This window comes from Rhincodon typus, chromosome 12 (assembly GCF_021869965.1).
Source record: "Rhincodon typus isolate 14 chromosome 12, sRhiTyp1.1, whole genome shotgun sequence".
In the NCBI taxonomy this organism is placed as follows: Eukaryota; Metazoa; Chordata; class Chondrichthyes; order Orectolobiformes; family Rhincodontidae; genus Rhincodon; species Rhincodon typus.
The window spans coordinates 43,294,043-43,303,184 of NC_063343.1; positions in this window are offsets into that span (position 1 = coordinate 43,294,043).

The following is a 9,142-nucleotide window of genomic DNA, read 5'->3' on the forward strand; positions in this document are numbered from 1 at the left end:
CCTCTCTCCCCTTCCTGGACCTCTCTGTCTCCATATCAGGCAACCACCTAGAAACCGATATCCATTTCAAGCCCACCGACTCCCACAGCTACCTAGAATACTCCTCCTCCCACCCACCTTCCTGCAAAAATGCTATCCCCTATTCCCAATTCCTTCGCCTCCGCCGCATCTGCTCCCAGGATGAGGCATTCCACTCCCGTCCATCTCAGTTGTCCTCGTTTTTCAAGGACCGTAACTTCCCCCCCTCAGTGGTTGAGAACGCCTTCAACCGTGTCTCCCACATCTCCCGCAACTCATCCCTCACACCTCCTCCCCGCAATAACAACCAAAACAGAAACCCCTCGTCCTCACGTACCACCCCACCAACTTCCGGATCCAACGCATCATCCTCCGACACTTCCGCCATCTGCAATCCGACCCCACCACCAAAGACATCTTTCCCTCCCCACCCTTATCTGCTTTCCGGAGGGACCACTCTCTCCGTGACTCCCTTGTCCGCTCCACACTCCGCTCCAGCTCCACCACACCCGGCACTTTTCCCTGCAACCGCAGGAAGTGCTACACCTGCCCCCATACCTCCTCCCTCACCCCCATCCCAGGCCCCAAGAAGACTTTCCACATCAAGCAGATGTTCACCTGCACATCTGCCAAAGTGGTATACTGCATCCGCTGTACCCGGTGTGGCTTCCTCTACATCGGGGAAACCAAGCAGAGGCTCGGGGATCGCTTTGCAGAACACCTACGCTCGGTTCGCAATAAACAACTGCACCTCCCAGTCGCGAACCATTTCAACTCCCCCTCCCATTCCTCAGACGACATGTCCATCCTGGGCCTCCTGCAGTGCCACAATGATTCCACCTGAAGGTTGCAGGAACAGCAACTCATATTCCGCTTGGGAACCCTGCAGCCCAATGGTATCAATGTGGATTTCACAAGCTTCAAAATCTCCCCTCCCCCTACCGCATCCCAAAACCAGTCCAGCTCGTCCCTGCCTCCCTAACCTGTTCTTCCGCCCACCTATCCCCTCCTCCCACCTCAAGCCGCACCTCCATCTCCTACCGACTAACCTCATCCCGCCCCCTTGACCTGTCTGTCCTCCCTGGACTGACCTATCCCCTCCCTAACTCTCCACCTACACTCACCTTTACTGGCCCCATCCCCGCCTCTTCGACCTGTTTGTTTCCTCTCCACCTATCCTCTCCTCTATCCATCTTCTTTCCGCCTCCCACTCTCTCCCTATTTATTTCAGAACCCCCTTCCCCTCCCCCTTTTCTGATGAAGGGTCTCGGCCCGAAACGTCAGCCTCTCTGCTCCTATGATGCTGCTTGGCCTGCTGTGTTCATCCAGCCCTGCACCTTGTTGTCTCGGATTCTCCAGCATCTGCAGTTCCTACTATCTCTGATTTATCTATGTTAATGGGTCTTAAGACTTCCAGCACCTCCTCTTTTGTAATATGGAAATCTAAATAGATCATATCCACTGGCTTTGCTTTGTCTAAATTGGTCATTATCTTCTCAAAGAATTCTGACAAATTTACCTTCCCTTGACGAAGCCATGCAGATTCAGCCCTATTTTACCTTGCACTTCCAAGTACTCCGCAATCTCATCGTTAATAATGGACTCTAAAATCTTACCAGCTGAGGTCAGGATAATTGGCCTAAAATTTTCAGTCTTCTACCTCCCTCTCTTCTCAAACAAGGGTGTTACATCAGCCATCTTCTAGTCCTCTGAGACCTTCCTTGACTTCAATGATTCCTGAAAGATTACCACCAATGCATCTACAGCTACCTCCTTCAGTTCATCCAGCCTGGGTGATTTATCCACGTTTAGACCTTTCATCTTTCCCAGTATCTTCTCCTTAGTGATGGCCACATCACTCATTTCTGCCCCCTGACTGTCTTGAAGTTCTGGTATGCTACTTCTGGTATTGCACTTCCACCATGAAGACTCTTGCAAAGTATCTGTTCAGTTCCTCTACCATTTCTTTGTTCCCCATTTCCCACTACTTATTAGCCTTACTTTCAAGCAGTCCAGTGTCCACTCTTGCCTCTCTCTTATCCTTTATATAACTTAAAAAAACTTTTGCAAACTTATTTTATGTTACTAGCTAACTGACCCTCATATTTCACCTTCTCCTTCCTTATTGCGTTTATAGTTATCCTCTGCTGATTTTTAAAGGCTTCACAATCCTCTGGCTTCCCACTAATCTTCACCACATTGTATGCTTTTATTTTGATTTTATGCTGTCCCTGAATTCCCTTGTTAGCCATCCTTCTCTTAACATGTTTCTTCTTCCTTGGGATGAATTTCTGCTGTGCCTGAATTACCCCCAGAAACTCCTGCCATTGCTGCTGCATCATCTTCCCTCCTCGGCTCCCTTTCCAATCAACTCTGGCCAGCTCTTCCCTTAGGTATTTGTGGTTAACTTTTACTCAATTGTAACATGGTTACATCTAATTTCAGCTTCTCCCTCTCAAACTGCAGGGTAAATTCTATTATATTTTGGTCATTGATCCGAGGGGTTCCTTCATCTTAAGCTCCCTAATCAATGCATCATCATTATCATGCTTGAGAGTCTCAGTCTGTGCTGATAGGGCGTTGCAAAGCTTCAGGATATGAGTGATGCAAATATTGTGGTACTGCATTAGATCAAAGATCACAACAGTGATTGCAATAACTTTTGAGGCATTTCCCTATTATGGGAAAAATATTCGCCCATGTTTTCCATACCAGACTGTAAATCTTATCTGACACACCCAAATTCCAGCACAGTTTCTGACCTGGAAACTTTACAGTTGGTGTATCTTTGTAGTCTGGCAGCTGTAAGAGAAATGTTATGAACAAAAGAGACCCTTGGATGTTGCCTTCATTTATTTCACTAAGACATTTGACCATGTGAGCAGAGGATGAGAAGAATGATTGCCCAACAAAGCTTTTCGATGTGAGCTCATCCTTCCATGACAATATAACGGGGAAGGTGAGCTATGGCAGTGAAACATCAGAACACTTTGAGACCTTCAGTGGGCTCAAGTTGGATTGTGTTCAGTCACTCTCACTTTTGGTGTATTTTTCTCTCTGTGGCTGTCATTTGACTTCAGATCATCTATGAGAATGTTATCTTACATGAAAATTAGTGGAAATCTGTTCAGCCTTGCTTAGCTGAGATTCAAGACAAAATTGCACCAAGTTCTCATTGGAGAGTTGCTCTACGCTGATGATGGTGCACTGGTTTTCCACACTGAGGATGACCTGCAAGAACAAATGGACAGTCTTTCTCACGCCTGTAAAGAGCTTGGTTTATGATCAGCATCAGGAATATAAGTGCCATGGTCTAAATATTGTCATACTGCCATCTATCAGCATCATCAATGTGATGCTGGTGGTTGTTGGTAGTTTCACATAGAGACACTTCACAATCAATCACCATTGATCTGTCGCTCAATGCCAAAAGCAACAAATATATCACAATAGCTGCAGATGCTATGTTCAAAATGAGTTACAAGGTGTGAAAAAACAGCAGCCTGTCTGAGAACACCAATCTGGGTCTCTATTAAATCTGCTCCCACAGTACACTCCCCTATAGTAGAATGACATAGAATGGGCAGGAGAAAATGCTGAACAGCTTCCATAGTCTCTGTCTCAGGTATAAACTTGGCACATCTTTGCAAGACAAGGTCAGCAGCTCTGAGATCCTGGAGCATGTTTATTCAATCAGTATGCACTCATTGCTACGTCAATAATGTCTGTGCTGGTTGTGCCAAGTTCAGTGGATGTATCAGCTGTTTACCTGAAGACCTTCAGAAGGTTGAACTAAGTCAGAAATCACATGATACCAGGTTATAGCCCAAAAGATTTTTTTGAAAACACAACCTTTTGGAGCCTCACTCCTTCTTCAGGTGTTATGAGAGAAGTAGTATCAGACACAGAATTTATAAGTAAAAGAACTGTTCATTGGGTCATAGATTCCTGAGCGTCTATACCTTCAACACCAGGATATTTGCAAGTGAGGTACAAATCTGGCAACATTAACCTTGATAATAGGGAGACAGTCCCTCATGGCTGTGATATCCAGAGGCTGGGATAGCATTACAATACTTGGACAGAGAAGAAAAGCTCAGTTAATCACAAGGTGGACCCCACAAAATAGAGACCAGCAAATTGTGCACCTTCTCAGCCCACAATCTCCCTCTGTAGCAAACGTCATAGTGTTCATCATGCAAGGTAGAGCTTCTGAGCCAAATCATGCAAAGCTTAATGCAGAGTTGACCACCACAGCACAAACTAACATCTTGTAAAACAGAAAGCTGCCAACCAGACTTTGTAAATGTTTGTTTCCTCTCCAAACCTTTAGAATATTATGCTTTAATTACAGAGCTATAAAAAGCAACTGCCAATCTAATCCTTGACATCCAGTTTTGAAGTTAGTCTGAGGAAATATGAGGGAAACAGTGGAGAATAATGTCATAAAACAGAAGGGAAAGGTTGATGATGTAGGAGAGTTTCACAATATTGGTGATATGATACATTCTGGTATATAGTGTAACATTTCAGTTCTTGTTTAAACTGCGTCTGCCAAATTTAATCTTCACTGCGCCAGCAGTAAACAGAGAAGAAAGTTGGCCAAATTCTACAATTGCTAGGTCATCACTCATCGAGATTATTATGCAGGCAGAAAAGTTGAAAATTACTCCTTCATTATCCAATTTATGATGAGCAAAACCGCAAGAGGCCCATGTATATTTGCATGGTTGCAGAGAGCCTCCAAGCAGCTCGCATTTTAACCAAAAAGCAAAATACTACAAATGCTGGAAATCTGAAATAAAAACAGAAAATTTTGGGAATACTCAGCAAGTCAAGAAGCAGAGATAACAAGGTGTAGAGCTGGATGAACACAGCAGGCCAAGCAGCATCAGAGTAGCAGGAAGGCTGATGTTTCGGGCCTAGACCCTTCAACAGAAATGGGGGAGGGGAAGGGGATTCTGAAATAAATAAGGAGAGAGGGGGAGGCGGATAGAAGATGGATAGAGGAGAAGATAGGTGGAGAGGAGACAGACAGGTCAAAGAGGCGGGGATGGAGCCAGTAAAGGTGAGTGTAGGTGGGAGCTAGGGAGGAGATAGGTCAGTCCAGGGAGGATGGACAGGTCAAGGGGGCGGGAAGTAGATGAGGGTGGGGCTTGAGGTGGGAGGAGGGGATAGGTGGGAGGAAGGACAGGTTAGGGAGGTGGGGACAAACTGGGCTGGTTTTGGGATGCGGTAGGGGGAGGGGAGATTTTGAAGTTTGTGAAGTCCACATTGATACCACATTGGGCTGCAGGGTTCCCAAGCGGAATATGAGTTGCTGTTCCTGCAACCTTCGGGTGGCATCGTTGTGGCACTGCAGGAGGCCCAGGATGGACATGTCATCTGAGGAATGGGCGGGGGAGTTGAAATAGTTCGCAACTGGGAGGTGCAGTTGTTTAGGGCGAACCAAGTGTAGGTGTTCTGCAAAGCGGTCCCCAAGCCTCCGCTTGGTTTCCCCGATGTAGAGGAAGCCACAACGGGAACAGGGATGCAGTATACCACATTAGCAGATGTGCAGGTGAACATCTGCTTGATGCGGAAAGTCAAGAAGCATCTGTGGAGAGAGAAACAGAATTAATGTTTCAAGTTGTGAATCTTCATCAGAACTGATCATCAGGACTTCCAATAGAGAAAATAAAACACTTGTTGAGAGGTTACCTATTTTCTTTCTCCAAGGATGTTGCCAGGTCTGCAGAGTATTTCCAGCATCTTTTACTTTTATTATATAGCAGTTAAAGGTGATTTTGTGTCTGATACGAGGGCCATCCAGGGTTGGGCAACGTACTTAGCAGCATTTCTTGGTCCCAATGGCCCACGCTTGGAGGAAGCAGGTAGAGGCCTCAATTTTCACAGGGTTGGACAGTTAGTTGACTGAAAGGTATGGTGGATAGCCAATTAAGGGCTGCTAACTTGGAATAATGGCAAGAAACCCTAAGTTCGAGTTCAATTGAAATAGACTACGGTAGCTGATACACTGTATTTAATTGTAGTGACAGTTATGGAATGAAAAAGTCAGGGTTGGGATCCAGGCCAGATAGATCTTTCCATTGTCAGCTCTCCTTTGATTGTAACATATCTAAAAAGGAATGAATCACAAATTCTTATGGCAGTTAGTTCTGTTTATAAATCGCTACAATCACAAAATTCTGACAATGTACAAAGAATATTAACAAATTTCTCTTGAAAGCTGTACTTTCCCATGAAGTCTTATTGTCTCCATTATATTAGAGATTATATGATAATATAAAAACCAACATTGTCAATGTCATCTGTCTGTGTCTTTCCCTTCTGTCTTTTAAAATGTGATCTGTTACTAAACCTACAGAATAAAGAAATCTGTTCACTGTTCTGTGGACTTCTGTAATTTTCTGTAAACAATTCTACATCATATTATTTGTCTCTTTCATATTGTCTGGTTTAATTCTCTTTCTGATGTATTTGTGATTTTAAATCTGCTCGAAAGTGTAATATCTTTGTATATTCTCATTTTATTTCACTGCTTCTCTTACTGAAATGATTTACTTGAAAGCTGCTATAGAAATTTCTCAGTGTTTGGAGATGTAGTTGATTTTGATATCCAGTGTAGTAAATTGTATAGGCACCATAAATTATATTAAATGTTGTCTTCTTCAGCAAGATTTTTGAAATACTATAATTATTTCCATTAATTATTAGATAATGAAGAAGTATTCCTAATAAAGCTTTATCATTAGGAAGCTTTTTTGTTTAAATGAAGATTTTTTTACTTCAATCTTCTTTTCCTTTTAGATAGTTTCATTAATTTCTGTTTATTAAAAGCAAAAACTTCTAAACGTTTCAAAATAATTTTGTATTGTATCTACTGAAAGAAAATTCCCCAAGCACTGGAGATCATTGAAATACCTTAACAATGATGAAATACTGGATTTTTATTCTCTCCCAAGATGGAAAAAGGACTATGGCAGAATGTTCTAGGAGCCTGAGAGACGTGTACTATGGTGAAACTCACGGCATGATTAGTCAAAATTGTGGCAAGGCCCATCTCGATGCTGGGAACATCTTGGTCCATCTTCTATGTTTTGACATGTGGTGAGGTGAGTTTCTTTGCTGACAATGGCGAGTTGACAAGTAGGGGAGGATTTTTGCATATTATAAACCTTGTTAGTGGCTCAACTTAGCCTAGTAATATTCAACTTTCCACCTTACCAAACACATCAAACAGCTTAGACATCCAGAAACCTTAGCATGGAAGTCAGAGTGGGTTACTAAAATAAACAAAGAAATGTTGATCCTGGAGATCTGAAGCAAGGACAGAAAGTGCTGGAGAAACTCAGCAGGTCTGGCAGCACTTGTGGGAAGAAGTCAGTGTGGGTACCTGGCAGATTCAACTCACAACTTGCTCCAAATGACTTCCATGTTGTATATGACCAACTTGCAGCTCAGGGCATGATTAATGGACACTAGAAGTATGCAGCTCTTGTCCATGGACATTGGTTTCCAATTTACCAACCCCTCACGATCATCAGGTCACCTCGCTGATCCTCTTGCAGGCTGCTCTGAAGGCACAGACTCTCATTGCATTGCACACAAGCAATTAGCATTGAAAGGCTGCTGCATGGACATTTTATGCGGATAAACAGGCACCCAGCTCATGGGTTGGAGCAGGCCATATTTCAAGGCTACCCACTTGCTCTCTTGGTACTTGCTTGCAGGATCTCTGCATAGCCTCATGTTACCTTGCCATTTCATGCCTTTTAATGCAATGATGCTTCAGCCAAACCCTAAAACTACCAGTACTGCCACCTTGAGGTGCTCTTTAGCACAGACATACATACAGACAGCTTCTCAGTAGGTATCTGTCCAGGGTGCGAGATATTTTACTGTACAACACACTGAGATGTCAGTCTAACACCTACAGCATGTACACCAGCTGCCAGCTTGGAAAACACACTTCATATTTTTTCAACAAAATGGCCATGTTGGAAACTGGTGAGGGCTAGTCCTCAATTCCTTTAAGGGAATGCCACTGTCAGTTGTAGGCACAGTTCACACACAGTCCAGGGGCCTGACCGCCATCAGTTGTTCTGTCAGGGCACTCACAGTCAAGGAATCGGTCCCAGTAAAGCCCAGAGAGTGTACAGCAATATTGGCAGTGACCAACAGTGTGTCCTGTATAGCGGGAGTGTCGAGGAAATGTGGTGGGCATCATTAAGGCGTAATGCCAGGGTTTGGGGGCATGTAAGACAATTGTAAGTGAAGTTCAATGTGGTGGGATTTCTACACTAGGGGAAAGGGATAAGTAGAAATGGGCTTCCAAGATAGTACCAACTACTAGTACGTGGAGGATCTGGAGGAGGGGCACATATCTGGTGACCAGTCAGGGCCTGGTACTGACGATGTCCTCCATGAGCTGTGCTCGCTACCATCAGTTTCTGTTTGCTAAATGCAAAGTACTGCTAGAAAATGGTTGGGGCAACACTGGGCGGGTTTGATGAACAAAAGCACAGGATCAACAGGAACAATTGTCTGAAGAGGATGGAGCTGCCTTTGTCCAAGGCAGACGTCAGCTGCTTCAGAGGTGACAAGCCAGATGGAAGTTCACTGAAACAAAAAGAGAAATAGCTGGAGAAACTCAGCAGGCCTGGCAGCATCCATGACGAGAAAGCAGAGTTAACATTTCTGGTCTGGTGATCCTTCTTCAGAACACTCAATGAAACTCATTGATATCCACTTGCAACACATGAAAGCTGAGTGCAGCAGACCATCATGAACTGTCAGTGTTCATGATACTAAAATCTGGTTTGCATTGTCAGGGTGGTTTTCAACCTTCACTGGCTTTGTCTATGCTTGTTTTTGATGCCTGTAAATGAAAGCTCAATGAAAATTGCTTTCCTGTATGTTATGCTTCCAGACTGAACAAGGACAAGCTGTGGGCCTACAAATGTCATTGGGGTCAATGCAACACTGACCTAGAGGGTGTTCCCTCACCATGTGTACATCAGCATCATGCTTTTAAAATTCATTTACAGGATATGGGTGTCACTGGCTTGCTTAGTATTTCTGAGGCAAGGTGAGGCAGAAACTGGGCAGATGGGACAACCGC